The following is a 24,462-nucleotide window of genomic DNA, read 5'->3' as shown; positions in this document are numbered from 1 at the left end:
CGTCAGCCTAGCTCACAGCAACCTCACACTCCTGGGCTTAAGCGATCCTACTGCCTCAGCCTCCCGAGTAGCTGGGACTACAGACATGTGCCACCATGCCCGGCTAATTTTTATGTATATATATTTTTAGTTGGCCAGATAATTTCTTTCTATTTTTAGTAGAGACGGGGTCTCGCTCTTGCTCAGGTCTTGAACTCCTGAGCTCAAACGATCCGCCCGCCTCGGCCTCCCAGAGTGCTAGGATTACAGGCGTGAGCCACCGCGCCCGGCCTTCTGTGTTCAATTTGAAGAGTGTTCAGGACTTGTTTTGCAGAACAGCCCTTCAAGGCTAAGCATTTCTGCTGGGTCTGTTTTGAGACTGAAATTGTAGAACTCTTGGGAAAATAAATGGGGGCTAAAAACTTGGGACAGAGTTCCTTATTTCAATATTTGTCACTTAAAGTATCAGTCATTCTTACCCATGTAAAGTAAAAATACCATACTGACACTTATTTTCCTAATCATTTTCTTCACTCAGCCAATCTCAGAGAAATAGGATTTTCATAGTAGCCTCCAGAGATACTGGAGTGATAATGATATCTGCATTCCAAAATAAGAATGCATTTATCACTGACAAAATGAATTAGTGTGACTAAAACTCAAACGAATCTTATTTCTACTCCCTCCTTGCCTTTGGAGTACTTATCTCATGTAATCATTATTGCTTTTTAATTTTCTGCCTATGACATTGTAAACTAAGGGCACAATCTGTATATGCTTTTTTTTTACATTCTTTTCACAGTACTTACTACAATGTTTGGTTCGTGATAAATTGTTAATAAGTATTTATTGGACATGTGTGTGAGTGAATAAGGAAATGAGTCATACTTTGATCTCAGTTGCTAAAATAATGCACTATTAAATGGAGGGCAAAAATATTACGATAGGGAACTAAAGCCCACAGTAAGAATAATCAAATAATCCATCCTCAACGGAGGGTCAATGGCTGAGCAAGCAGTGTTCAACCTGTTGGGAAATTTTAAAATTTAGTCACTGATCAATCATCCTTTAGAAAGCACTTATTGAACACATGTTATGAACTAGTTCCTGGGATAAGCTCTAGGACAATAATTCCCAACAGAAGCTGTACCCAAGCTGCACTCCCTTTCCCAGAGGTGTTCTGCAGCTTATTGGATATTTTTTGTTGTCATAATTATGATATTTGGTGATCAGGAGACAAACATTCTAGATATCTTGTGATTTGTAGGGCAGTCCTTTGCAGTGAAGAATTGTTCCAGGTTCTACATGGTTTTGGAATATTTTATAAGACATCCATGTATCACATTTCATTCAATATATCATTGATTTTAAGATGTATTTATAACTGACAAGGAAGAAATGCTGCAAATTAAGTTAGGACATAATGCTTTAAATATAGTTCTGCGCAACACACAAATCAGTCTTAACAGCTCTTGTTCCTTTGAAATTTCTTTCATCTACTCTGAGGGATCTACAAATTCTGCCTTCCGTTGCATAGAGTGGCATGTGATAGTCAATCCTTGCATATATTTTGTTAAGAAAACATAAGACAACATTTATTTATGGTGTCTTCTTTGTTTTAATGAAGGAATGTGCTCTAAAAAGCAATTAGGTGTTTCTTTGGAAAAAATATTGCATGATGGTCATTCTTCCAATGATAAATATTTTTTAATTTCAAAATGATGTTCCACTTCCCTGCTTTCATGCCGGTGAATAACTATTTGATTCAATGCTGAATCATAGCATAATCTCTTTAAACAACATTTTATATAGCAATTAAACTCAACACATGTAATACTTAAAGCAGATAACTCAGTGAAGTTCTGATAATGTGAACAGATGACCAAGTTTGCTCACCTTGACTGCCATCTGGCTGAAAGAGACTGAAAGAAGCCATTGACTATAAGATGGATTTCCTAATTTCAAAGAGGTTAAAATATGGGACAAAATGTGTCGAGACAATAGGTGAAAGATTTATCCATATACTTTGACTTTTCTAAGAATGCAAATACTGAGTAAACCACAATGAAATTATCCTTTATTTTCTTCAGAACTTATTTTATCATTCTGGAAAGTCAAGTCATTGATGGAAAAGCTATTTGTGCTACAATATTTGAGTCTCACACCATATACCTATAATAGCATTAGGAGCTACTACATTCAATGTCATTCTTTACATAGTTGCAAATATCTGACTAATTCAAGTTTTGTCTTGTTCAAGGAGTTAGTCTTATTTATTATAAATAATTTCCTTTTATTGTTCCCTTATACTATACTGAGGACATTTTGTTGAATATTTTTTTAACACAGAATGCTGATTTATAATATTTATAGCACAGGAAGGGCACTTAAGACAGGCTAGGAAAGGGCAAGGCAGGGCTTCCTAAGGGAGGGAGGTTTTTGAGTTGATTTGAAGAAAGATTTGGAATAATCCAGGTGAATGGAGGTCATTCCAGGTAGATGAATAAAGTCTTGGAGGTCTCAGCTGGCATAGCACTTATAAAGTTCTACAAATGGATCAGGAGGTTTGATTAAGGGAAACAGTAGTATTTTGATTGGATAAGATGCCAGTTTGTCCATAGGCATTTATTGCTCCTTTCTTCTGAGACTCTATTAAAATGGAATAAAACATTCCCCTCTCCCCAGCTTCCAGGCACAACATGTATAAACCCACAGAGGACAGTGAGAGAGGGGATATTAAGGAATGAAAGTTCATTACAGTCTGTGAATTTAAGAAGTTAATAGGAGCAGGGATGATAGTTAAAAATAAGTATGACACAGGGTCCAAGCAATCAAAAAGAGCTGCCAGCTGTGACATGGGAGCAGATTTCTGGGAACACTTTGCTGAACCGATTGTGTGCTGCATAGTCCCTGTCACCTGCTGGCCCCTCTAGAGGCCCCACACCAGGGCTAGAGGACTCCCTTGCTCTTTAACTTACTGTTGGTTCAGCTAAATGGAGGCATCAGGAGGTGTCAGGATCGTTATTCTGCTGATTCCTTCCCTGCTGAGCTGAGATTTGGCAGTGTCTGCTGTCTTCTCCCTAAGACCACCGCTTCCGTAGGGTGATCCTCTTCTATTGCTATAGCTCTGCTTGTTTGCAAAAACAGTTCACTTTCTTGCCTCTTCAGGCCTAGAGCAGGTAGCAGCTTTCTTTCTAATCTTGATGATTCTGGGGTCCTGTGCCATCCCTTGTTGGTTTCTCTTAACCCTCTTCATAGCTCTGTAAATAGTCTCTTCATTAAACTCTTCAATGATCTTGTTTTCTGTGTACCCTGTGTTTCCTGTGAGAGTTGTGTGTGTGTATGTGCGCACATGTGGGAAGGGAGGTCCCAGGGAGAGGATATGGTGTCAAGCGGATACATAAGGAATTTGGCAACCAGACAACCAAACAAGTACAAGAGTATTTCTATCTCAAGAGCTGCTGTGGCTAAACTGGTGAACGTTAAAGTATCAGTACTGGATAGGAACAAGATTACCTATAGTATTTATCAGAACAAAGATACAGGAGAGGAAAGAGATTTTGCCCCCTCAAAACACAAAGCATCAGGATGGTATATATTTCAGAGTGTAAAAAGTAAAATCCAGAACAGGAAATGGTACAAATAAAGGAATTGATTGGCTGTTTGTATATGGAACTGGAATCTCAACTCTTATTTCTATCGCTATGTACATTGAATCAATAACTAGATGTGTAGCCTTCAGATAAGAGAGTGTAGGTTATTTCTTTGCAAGAATTGAACAGGAAATAGTTGAGATTAAGGTCAAATGCCGGGCTATTGATTGAAAAGCTACATTCAAGGATGGTTGATCTCTGTTCCCTTATCCTTATCCAGCCTTCATTGCACATATTCCAGGCAGGAGACTGGAGAATTCTTCTCTGGAAAATAGAATGGCTTCAGGGAAAAGTCCTTCATGTATTGATGTTTAGGAATCCCCCAGTGAAAATATAGCTCCCACTCAGTCACCCCAAAATAAAACATGCCAGTTGAAACACCTCATCCATACATAGAAAGCTGCCTGTTAGCTTTTTAAGTTTTCATTTTTAATATGTATTAACAATTAAGTATCTTTAGGCATAATAGTAAAGCTCCCTAAGTTAAAAAGAGAAGCAAAATAAACATACCGAGACATACCCAGAGGAAACAAAAATAATGCATAAAATAGAATTAACCCTTTCCAAATAAAAATTTTACAGCTCCAGTTAATATTTTAAGATGAGTGAGAACATGTTTTAACTATTAAAAAAACCCATAAAACTACTTTAAAAATCAACAAACAGGCAAGCGATCTTGTAAGTTAAAAGTTTTGTAGCCAGATTAAAAAAATGAAGGTTTGGAACTAGAGTCAAGGAAATTTCCCAAAATACAATAAAAACAGAGGTGGAAAATATTAGCAAAGATACTTAGTAGATAAATATAGGAAATTCTACATCTGACTAAGCTTCAGAAAGATAGCAAAAAAGAAAATTGAAAATGGAAGAAAGTAAATGATGAGATGAAATAAAATACAATATTTTAGAATTGAAGTATATAAATATCCAGATGTGGAAGACTTATCAAGTTGCCAGTGCCCAAAATGAAAGTGACCCACACTCCGGCACCTCATAGTGAATTTTAGCTCACAGACCCAAAGAAAATTTCAGAACACAGATATTAATTCCTTCTTAGTGTTAGACAAGGCCACATGGAAAGGACTAGGAATCAGAATAACATCAGACATTTCAAAGTAAGTCTAGGAACATTGATACAGCAGAAGATGGTTTTCAAAATTCTGAAGGAAAGCATATCTGTCTATCCACCCATCATCTATCTATCTGTCATCTGTCTATCTCTCTCCATCTATCTATTATCTATCATCTATCTCTATGTATCTTACTGTGAACTTTATACTCAAACTGCCAATGAAGAGTAAGAACAGATGAAGACCTACTAAGATTTACCTTCCATATCACTTTTCTTAAGCAATTAACGGAAGATGTCTTCCAGCCAAATAAGGGAGTAAATCATTGAAAAGGAAAATATAGAATCTAGGCAACCATGTCTCCAACAGAGGAGAGTGGCAAAGAGAAGTGCCCAGCTGAAAACTGTTCATCAGGCCTCAGGAGCAACCATCCTGTTTGGAGCAGGAGAACGAAGGTCCTGTGATGGAGAGCTCCAGGAAAAAAGCAGACTTGATGGAATGCATGAGATCCCAGGTGGTAACTTAGAGATGAAGGGCAGTACTCAAAATACTTACGTGGAAATTATATATGCAAAAAAGGGTTTCTATTGACACAATAGTAAAAAACTCTACAAATAGGAAATATTGTCTTGATAACTTTTTCTGTGCAGTGAATTATATTTCCTGAATCATATTAATATATATGGATTCAACTAAAAGTAGCTTTTAACTATATTCAAAGAATAGGAGAGGTGAGGTGGGAGTCTAACAGTGTGTGTGTCATCAATAGAAATCAATAGATAATGTCTGAAGTATTGATAAATCTAGATAGAGAAGTATAAACCTATGCAGCAGAGACTTCTAGTGGTCACTCTGTAGCTGTCTCCCCTTGTCCAACAGGGAGGCCTTGGCACATGACTGGCCGGTACAAGCAACATTTCTCCACCTTTAAGCCTGGGTCGAAGTTTTGGCTAATGAGATAAGTGCACACATTTCTAGTGACAGCACCCAGAATCTCTCTTAAGGGACAACGTGCTCATGTGCCCTTTGCTCCTTCTTTTTTGGCTTTTTCTCCATCTTTACATCAAAACATGGATTTTGCTTCAGACCATGAGGACAGGGGCCACGTTCTAGTAACAGCGTACTGTGAACTGGGAGAAGTCTGGCTCCTTATACTGTAAATTTTTATGTAAGAGAAAATAAACCAAAGCCCTCTTTCTCTTATTTGAGGCATGGCTTTGAGGTCGTCAGAGCCAAATCTAAACTGTTTCTGCATATTATGAGAAACAGGGGGGTAACATCCAGAGGACCCAACTGAAATGATAAAAAGTGGTTATCTCTGGGGACTACACTTGGCGCCAAGTGGGGACAAAGAAAGGAGCTGCTGCTTTCCATTATAAGCTTCAGCAATAATAAGTTGTATATGAAATTGCTGCTTTTGTAGACTGAAATTGATTGAATACCAGTGATTTCATATGGTTCAATATGATAGTTTTTTTTTTAACCAGGTGCATGTATTGGTATGATTAAAACATTTGCAAATGCAAAAAAAGAAAGATGAGACTGGGTAAACAGACAGGAACCTAACCTTGAGGACCTTTTATGTCACGATGGAGTCTGTGGTTTAATGTGATCAGATTTGGTGTTTTGGAAATAACTCCTTCAGTAAATTGGAGAATACATTTAGAATGTATTTAACTTTACTAAATAATAAAAAAGACGCTTTTATAGTAATCAAACAACAGATAATGAAGACTAAACCAAGGCTATTGCAAAGAAGATCAGGTTAAGAAACAAATAGTATTATAGAGCTAGAACTGACAGAGCTGTGGTATCAACCAGAGGAAGAGAGCAAGAGAGGGAAGAGAGACAGTGCAACAACATGGTTAAGACCCTGTCTCTGGAGTCCCTTGGACTGAGTCTGTCCATGTGTGCCTTTGACAAGGTTCCATAATCACACTGTGCTTCCCATTCCTCATTTGTAAAATGGGAATAATGATAATACTTCCTTTTTAGAGTAGTGGTGAACATTACATGAAAGAGCTCATATGAAAAAAGTAATGAACTGCCTGGTGCAGAGTAAGTACTGAATATGTGTTAGCTGCTCTTATTACTAGAGATTGCTGCATTCATAGAGAAGAAGTACAGGAACAGGTGTAGACTGGGGAGTGGGAAGATATTAAACTCTATTCTGGAAAGAGGAGTTTGAGGTGCTGGCAATTCAAATGGATTTGGCCAATGAAGAAGATATACAGCACGGAAGTTGGGCTACGGACAGGAGTCATTGAGACCCATGTAGAATTTGAAGCTAGGGGAATGAATTAGTTCTCCATCTAAGAAGTGTATGTAGAATGAGGAGAGAGGGGGAAAAAAGCAGGAAGACCAATCTTTAAAGGAAAAAGAGGCTTCCAAGGAAATTAAGAATGAGGAATCAGAAGTTTGGGAAAAGGACTAGTGAGGAATGTTGAGAAGTAACACTTTCAGGCAGTGTTTCAGCATGCCCAAACATGATAAACACGTAGACATGTCCATCGGCTTTAGCAATCAAAGGGGCAATGGCAACCTTGGTGGCCCAAGGAACTTGGGAGCCAGAGGGCAGAAAGCAGAGGGGCTGCCAAACATGAGGAAAGCAGACTGAGCCACTGGACGTGGACTGCTCTTTCTAGAAGCTTATCTGGGAATGAGAGAACTGGGAGAGATCTGAGAATGTTTATACATGTAAACAAATAAGACTTCAGAGAGGAAGGAAAAAAAACACCATAAGACAAATAGCATAATAAGAGAGCAGGCTCCCCGAGGATCTGTTCTCAATTGATTTTCCTCTTTTGCCTTCTAAGATAAGTAGGGTTTGTGAATCCCAAAAGATGAATTATTATTCTTGGCACTTACTTATGTAAGATCTGTTTTAAAACTCTCATGGGAGAGTGTTTTGTCCCATTATATATCCTTTTTCTGTAGCTTTCTTAAAAGTAATAACAACATATGTAAAGGAGCACCGAGAGATGAATCAATCTGAAATGACATCACATGTCTAGGGCTTACTCTTTAAGCCCAAACAGAAATAACTCTTTTTGATAGCTTTTCCTACTAACATGCCACTTCTAGGAAGAATAGGAAAGTGCTATGCTTCACAGTCAGATTTTTTTTTTCTTATTTTAACTTCTCTAAAAAGGTAATTGAGTGATTTCACCTGTCTACGAAGGTAGCTATGTGTGTGTGTGTGTGTGTGTGTGTGTGTGTGTGTGTGTGTGTGTAAAAGACTCCTGGAGATTGAAATAAAATTCTTTATATGCTTAGATATTTTTTGAACTTTCAATAAAAACAATCACCAAAAAAACCCAGAATAAAATGTGGTTTTTGATCTCAGGGCATGACAAAAGGCATTTCTTATGGCAAGAAGTAAATGCACACAGCCCGGGGAGGTGGTTCCTGTGCTGTGGCCTCTGCTCCCGCAGCCTTGTTTTGCAGCCACCATAAATAGAAACCGTGCACATAGGAGAAACAATGTGCTTTCCTACATCAGCATCCGACTGCTCCAGGAAACGATCTGCCATTAAAGCTGAGCGTAAGAACTGAATGATTATTTTTTAATTATTTTGAATGCATATATTGCTTGACACGTAATGGAAAGGTTACTTACATGCCACTTTGAAAGAACTGAAGAAAAGCTGAATAAGAAATTTGCAGCAACATGGATGGAACTGGAGGATGTTATGCTAAGTGAAATAAGCCAGAACAGAAAGACAGGTATTTCATGTTCTCACTCATATGTGAGAGCTAAAAAATGTGATCTCATGGAGACAGAGATTAGAATGGTGGTTACCAGAGGCTGGGAAAGATAGTGGCAACAGAGGGATAAAGAGAGGTTGGTTAATAGGAATAAAAACACAGATGGATTAAATTCTAGTGCGTGATAGCAAAGTAGGGCGACTATAATTAATAAGAATTTATAGTATATTTCAAAATAGCTAGAAGAGAAGATTTGGAATGTTCCCAACACAATGAAATGATAAATGTTTGAGGTGATGGATATCACCAATTACCCTGCTTTGATCATTATACATTGTATGCATGTATCAAAAAGCCTCATATACTCCATAAATATATATAACTATTATGTATCAAGTTAAGAAACAGCAGTGACCCTCGTGATTACCAAGCATACGTCCATCTAGGCAAAAGTACTATGCTCCATGTTCCTTGTTTTAATTCTGATTATGTGCCAGGCACTATGCTATGTGCTTTAATAAACATTTAACATTTCAAATAATTGCAATTCTATGCCATATATACTAGTATTATTACCCCATCTAGCGGAGGAATAATTTGAGACTCAGTTAAATGATTTTCCTTTGTTTTGATATTTTGTATGTGGGATTAAAAGCTACTAGTGGAGAGCCTAGTCTAACTACCGCTTTGAAACTGAGTTATATATTTGGACAAAAAAACCTAAGATATGAAGAAAGTATTTGGGAGCACTAGTGATTTGTTAAAAGAGAGTTATGTCTAAAAATTTTTCCTCTTGTCTGAAAAATTCAGCAAAGTACTGCTATTCTGGTTGTATTTGCGTCCACGTGTTCATTTATGCCATCTGACTAAAACCTATTGTTACTCTGCAGGGTCTCTCATTTTATGAAATTGTATTCCTCAAAAGTTGTGGGCCAATATTTTTTTTTTGCTAACTGTCTACAGTGCTATTTGAAAGGGAGCATTGATGTAAATACCGGATAAAGAATAATTTTATATGAACAAAGAGTATAAATGGTGATTTCCCAAATAAGCACACTTGTATTTAACTAGCTATACAAATAGGAACATGAGTGCTTCAAACCACATGGCTAAGATATCAACCAAATAGAGTACCATGGCACATAGTGGCCACTAGGGATGGCATCACGCTCTGGCCAAGAGGATGGATCCAGACTGTGCCTAAGCCGCTTACAGCCCAGAGGCATGCAACTTCATGTACTCTTCTTTCTATGCATTATGTAACATAGATTTGTATAATTCCTTCTATGTTTCCATGGCTTCAGATCTTTTAAAGAATATTTTTGTAAGTTTCCTATGCTCTCCTAAGAAAATTTAATTACTATATTCTCCCATATTTTGTACTTGTTACTTTTGTATTCTTTCAAACTTACAGAAAAGAGGCAAGAATAGTATACAGAACTTCTGTTATATGTACTCTTACCCACACCCACCAATTGCTCACATTTTGCTCCATTTACTCTATCTTTTTCTCTTACTCTTTCTAAATATATATTTGTATTTTTTTCTGAAAGACTTGAGAGTAAATTTTAGACATATTGTCTATTTTTCCTAAAGACATCAGTGTGTATTTCCCAGGAATAAGGATATTCTACAAAACCACAATGCAATATAAAATCAGGAAATTTAACATTGATACATTACTATTATCTAATCCATGGTCCATACTCAAATTTTATTCATTGTCCCAACAATGTTCTTTACAGTTATTTTTTTCTCAGTCTAGGATCCATTTTAGGATTATGTATTGCATTTAGTTATCATGTTTGTTTAATCTGGAGCTGTTTCCTCGGTCTGTCTTTGTCATTCATATCTTGACATTTTATTTTATTTTGTTTTTTTTTTCATGACAAAGCCTTTTATTTAGGGCATGTACTTAAATTACTCAGAACCAAGGCTAACTATATTCACATTTCTACCACGTTATACCTATATCCATTCTATTTTTTATATGAGCATTTTTACATAACTCTTTACCATGAAAATGAGAAGCATATACCTAAGAAAAGGGAATGGGCCTATGAGATCCCAAAATAGGATACAGGCCTGCAACAGAGCATTTGAAATATGTAGCTCTCCAGAGATTTTACCATTTGAAGCCTGAGGTAATGACATGCATATCTTGACATTTTAAAAAGGTACAGGATATTTATTTGGTAGAAAGTCCCTCAGTGAGGGTTTATTTGATGTTAACTAATGATTAGAAATTAATGATTGTGCGGCCGGGCGCAGTGGCTCACACCTGTAATCCTAGCACTATGGGAGGTCAAGGCGGGCGGATCATTTGAGCTCAGGAGTTCGAGACCAGCCTGAGCAACAGTGAGACTCCGTCTCTACTAAAAATAGAAAGAAATTAGCTGGACAACTAAAAACATATAGAAAAAATTAGCCAGGCATGGTGGCGCACGCCTGTAGTCCCAGCTACTTGGGAGGCTGAGGCAGAAGGATTGCTTGAGCCCAGGAGTTTGAGGTTGCTGTGAGCTAGGTTGACGCCACGGCACTCACTCTAGCCCGGGCAACAGAGTGAGACTCTATCTCAAAAAAAAAAAAAAAAAAAAAAAGAAATTAGATTGTGCATTTTTAGGAATACCAAACAAATGATACTGTATCCTTCTTCACACTTCATAGCAGTTGCTTCAGATTCAATTAGCTCCAGTAATGATGATCTCAACTTTCACGACTCAGTGAAGGTGGTGTCTACTGTTTCTCCTCTGTAAAGTTACCATTTTTCTCTTTGTAATCAATAAATAATCTGTAGCACATTCACTGAGGACTCTTGCCTAAGTCAATTATTACTATGATGTCACAAAACTGCTATTTTCTAACTCTTTCCTTCTGCAGCTATTAACTAACATTCCACCACAATGAAGAACTTTCTCTTTGACCTCGTATTATAAGTATGTGTTAGGTAGCATGTATTTTATATCAGTTGACTCATGGATTTTATTTTATTCAGTAGGTTGTAATATTTCACTATTATTATTTATTTTGATGCCAAATCGAATACTGCATTTTTTTTTAAATTTTAAAAAGGGCATTAACCAGCTTTGTCAGCCACTTTAGTCACACGACTTGGATTTGATAACTTCTGGCTGACTTAAAACAATAAATACATTCTCCTGGCATGGTATTTGACTCTACTGAATATATACAAAATCATGAAATATTAACGATTTTTAGGAGTGGTATCTTTGTTGTAACCAGTGTACAATTTCTTAAACAATCTACTAATGTTTATTTTTGATTGTTAGTATTATATAAAGTTCACTACCGTCCACAGGATGGTTTTCTCTCTTAGATTCTAGGTTCTGGTATAGTCACATTAGTCTCACCTTCTGTAAGGTTTATCTGTTTTCTCTGTTCAGACACCCTCTTGACCTAAAGGAAGAACCTGAGGGGTCAGGAATGGATTAAAATATATGTTAATAAATTCCTTCTAATTAGTAATTATTGATTCAATTTTTTGTATGTAGTTTAATTCAGCAGGTATTATTCATCTGGGTTCTTCATAAGTGTTTTTTTTGGGGTATCTTCTGGTATGGTCTGTCTCTCTTTGAAAACGTCATATTGTAATATTTTTTAAATTGGATCTTATTTGCATATCAATAAACTTGTGCCTCAAAGTGGAACTGTGGCCATAAACTGAAGTGTGAACCAATTGATTACTATTGCTTCTCATATCACCCTTGAACAAGGATGGCTTGGAAAGGTTACACTGATATTGTACCCAGACAACTGTATATACTGTTGTTTAGAGGCTGAATAACAAGGATTTTAATAATTGTGGAACTTCCTAGGAAAAAATTACCTGATCTGGAGAAAAATTAGAGTTCAGAAGGACTTCAAATTTAGTTCATAAATATATAAAACATGTATGAAGTACCTTTTTCTCTAGGCCTCTTCTTGGGCTTAAGAAAAAAGGTTATTTGGATTCAAAAGAGTCTACTGTCATGAGAGTCATTGAAACGGGACTAAGCTATCCATTTATTGTGTTATTTAGGGCTTATGTTAGTTTTGTGGCTAGTCCAAGTAAAGTATTTTGCTGCTTGGGGAAGTGTTTTCTCTAAAATACTCTAAGTTCTTATTTTGTTTTATGGTATTTTTAGAAAATAGCCTTGACTGTTAGAAGGAGGTTGAATATGCAAGTTGCTATTTTAAATGGTGAAAGCCATACTGATGTAGAACTTCATTATAAATGTGATCTGAAGTAGCACCTAGTCTTACTAATATTTAGATACTTGTAATGGAAGGGAGTTTTTGTTTGTTTTAATTTTAGAGTAATGCTATTCACTTAGCAATGACCTCATTCAACCTACCTGAAATGTTATTGGTGCTAGAAACTTGGCATTCTATAGTAAATTCACATTTGTTTGCCAGAATAGCTGATACAAAAGGTTAAATATCTCCATGCTACCTACGATATGGTAAGGAGAAAATAAATTCAGATGACTTCCACCTATCTCCAGATTCTATGGCTTTCATTCTCCTCACACTGATAAAAACAACCTGAAAAATAAGTCAAATTGCAGCATTTGAAAGCTGCCACTCTGGTCTGTGGGTGCATAATGGCTTTCCTGCTCGATCCTGCAAAGCTGGCTGGGCTCCGTGATTACACATCAGCTCTGCAGCACAGCGTTTTAATATACAGATGCATTGCTCACTGCCATTTTGTTGATAAGGCCTATGTACTATTGCTGTCATCCTTTTTTTTCTTTAGAAGAATATAGGTATTTACTCACAATTGGTTAGTCAGAAATAAAGCATCAGGTAAGGAGGGACTGTTTTTATATCATAAACTATGAGTCAATTATTTCTTCATTTTTATGACCAATGAATGACTTAGTTTCAAGTTGGAAGCAAATGTTGATTCACAATAATGCTTATTAAATCCTTGAAAATGCTAAATGCAGTATAAAACATATTAAAGCCATGTTTCCTGTCCTCGAACAGCTCATAACCTAAGATGATAAGATAGTCATATATTCACCTGCTGCCTTACTTGCAAATTGGACCCAAAGGAGAGGAGCAATTAGGCTGTGAGTGAAAGAGTTTCTTGCCTAGTCATTCTTAATTAAGTCAGCTTTTTGTTAAGTAGATGATATTTGAGAATATTTTGGGGAGGGGCAATTTATTAGAAGTAGGCCCAAGGGATATTTTTGGGTGATAGAAATGTCGTATATGTTGATTGTGCTGGTGGCCACATGAGTAAACACATTTGTCAAAACACATCAAACTACATATTTTAAATGGATGGATTTTAATATATTTAAATTATACCTTATGTTTAATTTATAAAGCAAACCTAGAAATGAATGTAAACCCAACTAACTGATAGACTATTGTTTAAAGAATATGTGCGATCAATTCACAGAAAATACAAATGGCCCTGAACAATATCTTCTGATGCTAGATTTCTCTCAAAATGAAGAAAATGCAAATTAAAATAACATGAGATACTTTTTTCATTTATAAATTTGGGGAAAATAATTGATAACAAACACATTGCATAGGAAAACAGGCACTCTCATACTTAACTTGTTGAAGTATAAATTGTTATCATTCCTATGGAGGGTAGTTTGGCACCAGTTAACAAAATTACAAATGCATACATCTTTTGATCAAGTAAACCCACTTTTGGGGAACTTGTCCAATGGATATTCTGCATGTAGGCAAACTGACATATGCATAATCTTATTAATTGTAGAATTGTTAATAATTGCATGTAAATGTTTAAATGTCCAAAAATAGGAGACTGACTAAGTGAATTATAGGACAACCATGCGATAGAATATTGTGCAGTTGTAAAAAGGAGACAGTCTCTATACACTGGCATAGATAGCTTTTAATATTTAAGTGAAAGACAGGGTACACTTTCTAGGAAGGTAAAGTAGATGTAATTTTCCCCATACTTCCTCTAAGTACAAATAAAAATCCTGAACACTATGTATGTAAAAGACAAAAACAAACCAAAACAAAAAAAAGTCAGAAGACTGAAAAGTGGAGAGAAGGCGGTAGACCAGCGAGGAACTTCAAGACCCAAGAAACACATGGTAGTGAGTGCCCTGGGTTTTCTTTCTGCCTCATATATCCCAGATTTGTTGCTAAATATGCTGGTTACTTGGAAATACCAATGAAAGCAGACAAAAAACACTCAGCAAAACTCTGTTCTCTTTGGCTAAAGGACCAAGAATTGGACAGGTTAAGATGAAAGAAAACTTGTAGAGAAAATACTCTAGCCAAACACCACTGAAAAAAACTATGGCCCTACTCCCAACCATATGAGCAAAGGCTGAGTAGGGAACTGGACTTCTGGGTCCCCCACCCCTAGTGCCAGAGTGGTGTCAGAGAATTTACACCAAGTAGGAAGTCTGGACTTGAATCCACACTGTGGGAAAAATTAAACTTAGTCAAAATTTTAAAATTTATTTTTTGAAAGACCTTGTTAGAGGATGAAAAGAGAAGCTACAGACTGAAAGAAAATGTTTGCAAACCATGTATCCAACAAAAGACTAGTATCTGAGATACATAAAAAACTCTTAAAACTGAACTGTAAAATAAAACAAACAATCCAAGTAGAAAATGGGAAAAAGACATGGAGAAACATTTTACCATAGAGAATATTCAGATGTAAAATAAACACATGAAAATTTATTCAACATCATTAGCCATTAGAGAATTGCAAATAAAAATCATAATAAGATATCATTACACACCTGTCAAAATAAGAGGTCAAGCTATTGCTCTTTGCTGACAATATGATCTTATATCTAGAAAACCCCAAAGATTCTGCCATGAGACTACTGGAATTGATAAACAAATTCAGTAAAGTCTTAGGTTACAAAATCAATGAATTTCTGCTGTTGAAAGTACACTCAAGGGACCAGAGCTATAACCAAGTTCCTAGCCCCATCCTAACTCTAAAATTAACCATTATGGCTTTTGGGGAATCTCAAAGATAGAACATCTTCAATTTTAAATTGTTTCCTTTCCTTCCTGCATCCCTGCACTTGGTGAGGCCAGAATTTCTGCCTGGCTTTCCCAGATAATTGCTGGGTGGCTGCCAGACCTAGCTGGGACAATGGTTTAGAAAAAAACCCCTCTCTCATTGATTTCAGGGAGTCTGCATATACTGCAGAAGAAATACTCCTTGTTGTGGCTCATACCTCTGGGACTTCAAGGACCAAGAGGCTGCACATAAAAAAATTCTGTCTAGAGAGATAGCCTCCATGTTAATCCAGTTATCTTTAAGAGGGAAAGTCTTACTGAGTGCCCTTCCTCCAAAGTCAGCCTCCCTCCATTGAATTGTCTAGTTGCAATGGAAGTTTCTCCACAGGTTAAAAGTTACCACCCCATCTACAGTCTACAGTTTACATACAGTAAACTTCTGCAGCTTGTTAAATCACCATATTCCAGTATTTCAAACAGTGTATCCTACTGACATTTCATCAGAGGAAATAATTGTTTTCTAAAAGTAAACTGTAACTACGGAGATTACAGCTATTTGACAAGAATAAAACATAAAGTTTGGAAAAAGTTCTAGGAGAAAATGAGGTAAACTTTGGTGCATTACTGAGGACCTTTATACTTTATACTCTTCTTGATTGAGATTTCCCTGATAAGTTACTTTCTGGAAATGAAATTTAATTCCTCAATGCTAACCCACACTCCCCGCGGTCAGGACATTCAATAATGAATGGGACCTGAATAAAATGGGTTCTAAAAAAATGTAGTTATTACTTTAAATATCATATAATGATTATGTCTTCTTTAAAAGAGCCTTTTAATTTGCCAAAATAGTTTTAGATGGAAATAATATGATGAATGGTATTTGCTTCAAAATAATCCATGTGTGTGTAGGAGGGAATAGGTGGAGGTGTAGATAAAAGATTGTCTGGGAGTTAATAATTATGGAATTTGGATGATGGGTACTTGAGTGTTTATTATACCATTCACTCTACTTTTGAATATGTTTGAAATTTTCCATCATAAAAAGTTTAAAAATAATATCACATGATGGTCACCATTAGAGCTGGTCAGTTCTTGTGACCATTATTACTCTCCTCAAAGACAGATCATCCAAAAGGACATATCAACTGTACATTATACTTACTACTTACTTCTGCCCCCTAGGTCTTCCTTTAGCAAGCAATGTTGGCAAAAAGTATTAATGACTTTTCCAGTAGAAGCCACAGTGAATTCAGCTTGTTAAGCTGAGTGTAGAAGAATCCCTACTATATCCATCCTTGTTTCTACAGAAACCCTTCCCGTTGGATCAAAGGTCTGCATGTTCAGATGGCAGAAAAAAAAGTGAGGCTCTAAAAAGAGGGGAGAGATTATGGACAGAATTCAGTTTTATTAGTCTCTATGAGTCTTGGAGTCAAATGTAGGTGAAAACATTCTAGTAAGTGCATTTCTCATGCTCTTCTTTTTTTGCAAAATACCAGGGTTTACTGAGTTCGAATACAATTTCACCCAGAAAAACGATAGCACTCCCAAATGAACTGACTTTTTAAAGAATTGGCCTTTGCCACATCTCTGTTTCCAGATATGTTAAAGGCCAATTTTCCAGGCAGGTCCGCAGCTACACCTTAAATAACAAGGTAGGGACCTTATGGTTATCATCGATACAATTGATACAACTTTAGATATAGATAGAGAGATGGATATAGTTCATTAATCAGCGATGTATGAGGGAATTTTGGCATAGTGTTATATACTCAGGCTCTGCTGGGTAAAATTTCAACTTTCTCTCTTACTGGGTAGCCTTGGGCAAATTATGAAACCTTTTGGTGTCTCATTCCCCCCCCCCAGGTCTTTCATCATGTTGTGTATTAATTAATATTCATAAAGGATCTAGAACAGAATGAGCTCTTGCACTCATGAAGCTTATAGTAATAGATATGCTGTTAGATATCAATCCTAGAATGTTAGAGCTAGAAAAAAGACTAGAATTTATTTAGTTAGTCTAATTCTCTTATTTTATTGCAGAGGAAGCTTTAACAAATACCAACGTCCAGGTTGCATCATCAGAAAATTGGGCCTGAGGTAGGGCCCCCAGGTGAGTCTGATGTGCTAACGGGGGTGAAAGTTGTGACTTAAAAGTTATAGAAAACTTGCTGGAGGCTTTTCAGCTTAACTCTAATATCTGGCCTCTGGATAGATCATTCTCTGTGTGCCTCTCAGCCCTTCTCCAACCTGACTGTGCATCTGTTCCCACTATGTTAAAGCAGAGCAATACATACATATAATTAGCAAGGTCATACCCAATATTTATAACTGTGAAAACCTCTGATTTTTCTTTCCCATCTTCAAAAGTGGTTTGTTTTAAAATACCACTTGTGAAAAGGCCAGCGTTGCCTGGGGTAGAGGTGAAAGCAATTTGCATAACTGCTGAAGCTTAGAAAGGAGCCTGGACTAATCCAGTAACAGTGCTTTGGACAGTAACAATTTTCTGCCATCTAGTGGATAATTTAAAGAATAAACCATGCCTTTATTTTTAAAAAATCTGTATTATCACATAGCTATGACTTCTAAGCATCTTGCCACTGGAAGGAAATGTTTTTGTGTTAGTAAAACAACTACTTTTCCACAAACTGTGCCTCAAATTTATTCTTCCAATGATTTTATTGATTTATTCCTTTCATATAAAGAATTTATTATGTCCCCTTCTCTTAATGTTGCTAAAAATTGTAGACACACAAAATATAAATCCAATATGCCCAATTTCTAAATGTTTTCATACTAAGCAGCCTGTGATATAGATAAATGTGTTTATATTTGGTTCTTTCTAAAATTTCTCTTTTCCAATTTTGGAAATATTAATATCTAAGTTAAAGAGTATGAGCCCTAAAGTCAACCCCCCTACTTAAAACTCTGGCTTTTTCTTGTACCAATTGTGGGATCTTGGAGAAATTAACCTCTCTGTGCTTCAATTTCCCTATCTAATGATAGTACCTACCTCATAGGGCTGGTAGAAGGATTAAATTCATGCAAAGCAGTTAGTATTCAATGTTGTTAATGTTCTTACCATTGTTGTTGTTTACATGTGTATCGATATTTACAATTAGGAGGAAGAAGTTCAGAAGTGGCTTGTACTCCATTCAATTTTAAAAATCAACAAGCATTGGACAAATCAATATTGTTAAAATGCCCATACCACCCAAAGCAATATACAGATTCAGTGCAATCCCCATCAAAATACCAATGACATTCTTCATAAGAATAAAAAAAAAAACTAGTCTTATAATTTATATGGAACCACAAAAGACCCAGAATAGCCAAAGTCATCCTGAGCAAAAAGGACAAAACTGAAGGAATCATGTTACCTGACTTCAAGTTACACTACAGAGCTGCAGTAACCAAAACAGCATGGTACTAGCATAAAAATAGATATGTAGACCAATGGAACAGAACAGAGAACTCAGAAATAAATCCACACATCTATAGTGAACTTATCTTTGACAAAGGTGTGAAGAACATACAGTGGGAGAAAGGATAGTCTCTTCAATAAATGGTGCTGAGAAAACTGGATAGCCACATGCAGAAGAATGAAAGTAGACCCTTATCTCTCACCATAAAAAATCAAATCAAAATGGATTAAAGACTTAAATCTAAGAGCTGAAACTACGAAACTACTAAAATAAAACATTGGGGAAACATTTCAGGACTGGTCTGGGCAAGGATTTCTTGAGTAATACTGTCAAAGCACAGGCAACCAAAACAAAATTGGACAAATGGGATCACATCAAGCTAAAAACTTCTGCACAGCAAAGGAAACAATCAACAAAGTGAAGAGACAACCCACAGAATGGGAGAAAATATTTGCAAACTACCCATCTGACAAAAGATTTATAACTGGAATATATAAGGAACTCTAACAACTTTTTTTTTTTTTTTGAGACAGAGTCTCCCTTTGTTGCCTGGGCTTGAATGAGTGCTGTGGCATCAGCCTAGCTCACAGCAACCTCAAACTCCTGGGCTTAAGCCATCCTCCTGCCTCAGCCTCCCGGGTAGCTGTGACTACAGGCATGTACCACCATGCCTGGCTAGTTTTTTCTATATATATTTTAGTTGGCCAGATAATTTCTTTCTATTTTTAGTAGAGATGGGGTCTCACTCTTGCTCAGGCTGGTCTTGAACTCCTGATCTTGAGCAATCCACCCGCCTCGGCCTCCCAGAGTGCTAGGATTACAGGCGTGAGCCACCGCGCCCAGCCAACTCTAACAACTTGATAGGAAAAAATCAAATGATCCAATTAAAAGATGGGCAAAGGATCTGAATAAACATTTTTCAAAAGAGGACAAACAAATGGCCAACAGATATATGAAAAAATGCTCAGCATCACGAATCATCAGAGAAATGCTAATCAAAACTACAATGAGATATCCTCTCACCCCAGTTAAAAATGACTTTTATCAAAAAGGCAATAATGAATGCTGGCAAGGATATGGAGAAAGGGGAACCATCATACATTGTTGGTGAAAATGTAAATTAGTGCAACCACTATGGAGAACAGTATGGAGGTTCCTCAAAAAGCTGAAAATAGAGCTATCATATGATTCAGCAATCCCACTGTTGGGTTTATATCAAAAGGAAGGGAATTCAGTATATTGAAAAGATATCTGCACTCCCATGTTTATTGGAACACTATTCACAGTAGCCAAGATATGGAATCAACCTAAGTGTCCATCAATAGATGAAGGGATAAAGAAATTGTGGTACATATACACAATGGAATATCACTAGGTAATTAAATATGAAATGTCCAATTTCAAATCAAAAGTTTAGATTATTATATCACAAACAAGAAACAGTACAATTAATCAAAGTATGTGCCTAAACTATCAATACAGTTTTGTCATCTTAATGGTAGCTTGTTTACACTAGCAGCGAAGATGCCTGAAGAGCGAGTGGTGATGAAATTGCAAAAGACATTTTCCACACCTTGTTGAGAAAGCCTGGAACACGTGGTAGTCAGTTGGTGCAAGGTCTGGTGAATATGGTGGATCACAGAGTTTCCAAGTCCAGCCTCTGTAGTTTGAGCAACGTTGTTTGTGTAACATGTGGTCAAGCGTTGTCTTGAAAGAGAATTGGCCTGTCTCTATTGACCAATCTTGGCTGCTTAATCACAAGCATCCTCATCATTTCATTCAACTGGTTGCAGTAGGCATCTGCTCTAATCAACTGACCGGGTTTCATGAAGCTGTAGTGGATAATACCAACACTCGACCACCAAACAGACACCATTAGCTTTTTTTGATGAATATTCGGTTCTGGACTGCATTCCAGCACTTCATCTTTACCCAACCATTGTGCTGAATGCTTGTGATTTAAAAAAAAAATCCATTTTTCATTACATGTAACAATACAGTGTAAAAATGGTTTGCCTTTATGTCATGACAGCAAAGAAAGGCAAGCTCCGAGACTATTTCTCTTCTGATGCTTGTTTCATTCATACGGTAACCATCTATCCAGCTTCTTTACCTTGCCAATTTGTTTCAAATGGTCCAATATTTTTGGAATAGTAACGTCAAAGCTTGCTGCTAATTCACTTCCACTACAGCTTTCATTTCATCATTATCTACATTGGTCTCAGGTTGCCCATGTGGCTCATTTTCAAGATTAAAATCACCACAGTAGAACTCAAACCATCAACATACTGTGCATTCATTAGTCATATCCTTCCCAGACACTTAGTTGATATTTTGTGCTGTCTGTGCAGCATTGGTTCCATGACAAAACATATTCAAAAATAACATGAATGCTTGACTTATCCTTGGTTTCACAAAAATTGCTCTAAAAAAACTTCAAAAGATAATCACAAGCCAAACCATGCGTTTGAAAGAATGATCTTGTACCTTCGCAATAAAAATAATAGAAGTGTCAAGTGAAATGTCAGAGATATCAACTGTCAAACTTAGTACTTAAGGAAATCAGACATTTCATACTTAAGGGCCTAATTATAGCCACATAAAAGAATGAAATCCTGCCATTTGCAACAACATGGATGGAGCTGAAGAGCATTATGTTAAGTGAAATATGCCAAGCACAGAAAGACAAATCTCACATGTTCTCACTTATATGTGGAAGTTAAAACAATTGATCTTATGGAGACAGAATAGAATTATGGTTACCAGAGGCTCATTTTAAGTATACAACTTAATGATTTTTGGTAATTTTACCAAGTGGTACAACCATCACCATAAATCAGTATCTGCCCCCTCAAATATCCTTCATGTCCGTTTACCGTTAATTGCCATTCACACCTCCAGCCCCAGGAAACCACTACTTTCTTTCTCTATAAATTTTCCCTTTCTGAGCATGTGTCATATACATGGAATCATACGATATGTGACTTCTTTGTCTGGTTTCTTTTACTTAGCATAATATTTTCGAGGTTCATTTATGTTGTAGCATGTATTGATAGCCATGTATTTTATTCCCTTTTATGACTGTATAATATTCCATTATATGACTATACCATGCTTTATTTATTAATAACAATTGAGTACTTGAGTTGTTCCAGTTTCTGGCTATTATGAGTAATACTATGAACATTTGTGTGGACAACATTTTCATTTCTCTTGGGTAGATATCTGAAAGTGGAATTTCTGCAATTTATGGTAGTTTTATGTTTAGCTTTTTGAGAAACTGCCAAGCTATTTTCCAAAGTTGTTGTACCATTGTGAATTCCTGTTTGCAATATATGAAGGTTCTATTTCTTTAAATTCTTAACAGTATTTGCTATTGTCTGCCTTACTTATTATAACCCTTCTAGCCTGCATGAAATAGTATCTCATTTTGGTTTTAATTTGCATTCCCCTAATGACTAATTTTCATGTGCCCAAGACTTGAATTCTAATAGTTCTGTTTGGATAATGTGTTAACTAATATGAGGAATATAGGAAGATAAGTGGATTTACAGGAAGGATAATAAAGTTATTGTTGGCTGTCTGCATACCACTGAGTCTGAGATGTTCAAAAGGCAGTTAAGAAACCTGGGTCTGGAACTCAGAAGAGAAGTCAAGGCAGGAGACATATGTTTGAGACTCAGCTAAACAGAGCAAGCAGTTAAGAATCAAGATTAGATGAGTCCACCAACAGAGAAAAAATAGAGCAGGAAGCTCAAGAATATTTAGAAATATTTATTTTTAAAAAATTTATAGAGAAGGGTGTACCAGTGAGGGAGGCAGAGATTTATGACACATAGGAGAGACTAGTGTCATGGATGCCATTGGAAGAAAGATTTTGAAGGAACAAGAGGAAGTCAACATTAGCAAATACCTCATAGCAGCACAGAAAGTTAAAAAATAAGAAGAGATCGTTTCCTTTTGTGGCTACATATCAGTTGTTGATGACTGATGGAGTAATTTCCACTGAGAGGAGGAGATACTAAATTGAATTTCTCAAGTCCAAGATTTTATCAGACTTGTTATTTGTTCATATATTTTGCTTCTTGTGTATACCTTGTAGTTTTGGAAATGTTTTATTATATATGGAAAGCAAAAGTTTTAAAGATTCAAGTTTCTATTTGTTTTTTTGGACACAGCATTTTTTTTATCATCACTCTCTTTTTTCTCCATTTCTCCTCTATCCATACTTCTTCATTCATTTTCTGTTTGAGAGCTTGGGTTGGAGCTCTTAGATAAAGAGTCTTGTCAATAATGGTACAGAGACAAATCAAGGATAGGCTGTCATATGTTTAAAGAAAGCATAAGCCCTGGGGATTCATCTTGTGGACTTCCATAAATATCAAACTTGATTTTTGTTTTTGTGTGTAGTGGGAATAGTGTTTAATGTCACTATTTGAGTCATTGAATGAATGTCTGTTGAGCTCATTAATGTTCCTTATTTAGAGAACCCTTTATGGACATCCACTCCATAAGTTTGTTACCATGCGTGGGAAAATATTTGACCCAAATACTCTTTGCTCCTCTGTGACATGGGTCATAATTCTGTCACAGTGAGCTGCTCCCTTTCTCAACCACAGAAATATCCAATCATTCCAAATATACATAAACAGTTATTTCTTTTATAGACTTCAACTTTTAGCCTGAATCTCTTTTATTTCTTTTCCCTCTTTTTTGACTTCCAATTTTAGAAATAACTTCCTTGCCTCTATATTCAATAGAGTGTTTAGTTCTAAAGCTGACCAGCCAGAAAAATTCAGAATGATTATAATTCTGATAAAGAACTTCTCTAATTCTCTTTGGATGATGCATTTTGGGGAACACCTAAGAAGCCACATGGATGACTTGAGTGGATAGACTTATTTCTAAATTTTCTTGAGTTGGATGGTTCATATGAAGACCCTTAATATCCTCTTTTCCTTGGCATCCTTTTGTTATGTTAAAATAACATGATATAGATTCAGTAATTTCTGATAAGTGGTAAGGCCAAATCGATCCTGGTGACATATTTCCCTAAGTCTTGATAGGTTTTCTCTACTTCTCCCTGAAAAGAGGACCTTCAAAGTTCCCATATATTTTTTATGGTGATACCATCTAACTCTTGGAATGTTTCTGGCAGGATAGTGAAGATGTAAAGATTTAATGCTCCTGGGAGAAGAGGTTCAGAATAAAGGTAATATCACAACAACTATAATTCCTAGTGATATTCTGACTCTTTCATTGAAGAAACATTACTCCAAGACATAAAGTTTATTTTTGAGTGTCCACAAGAATTTCATTACCTTTCCAAATCATGTGATTTTAAAAAATGAACCAAAATATTTGGTGAGAGATGTTCTTCCAAATATTTCTCTTCTTTTTTTGATAAAAATAATTTTATTATTATAATTTGTTTCTTTTTTTATTTCAGAATATTACAGGGGTACAAATATTTAGGTTATAGATACTACCTTTGCTCTGCCCGAGTCAGAGCTACAAGCGTGTCCATCCCCCAGACGGTGCTTCTTTGTGGAACATGTTCTGACACTAAAGGAATTCAGTATCGAAGGTAATTTTGGTGAGAAACCAACGGATGCTTACAGTGTGGATTAGCCAAAATTTCATGAA

General features: G+C 36.3%; 1 long non-coding RNA gene across 1 annotated transcript in view; it reads left to right on the top strand.

Moving 5' to 3' along the window:
* The window catches only part of LOC123632199, a 43,831-nt gene extending 19,803 nt beyond the window's left edge, over positions 1 to 24,028 (top strand). The window contains exons 2-3 of the long non-coding RNA XR_006733293.1: positions 17,435 to 17,504; positions 23,975 to 24,028. This is a non-coding gene — a long non-coding RNA (uncharacterized LOC123632199). The remainder of the gene's footprint in view (positions 1 to 17,434; positions 17,505 to 23,974) is intronic.
* Positions 24,029 to 24,462: the final 434 nt, after the last annotated feature.

Source organism: Lemur catta, chromosome 2 (genome assembly GCF_020740605.2).
Source record: "Lemur catta isolate mLemCat1 chromosome 2, mLemCat1.pri, whole genome shotgun sequence".
Taxonomy (NCBI): Eukaryota; Metazoa; Chordata; class Mammalia; order Primates; family Lemuridae; genus Lemur; species Lemur catta.
This window is presented reverse-complemented; position numbering and strand designations above follow the sequence as displayed.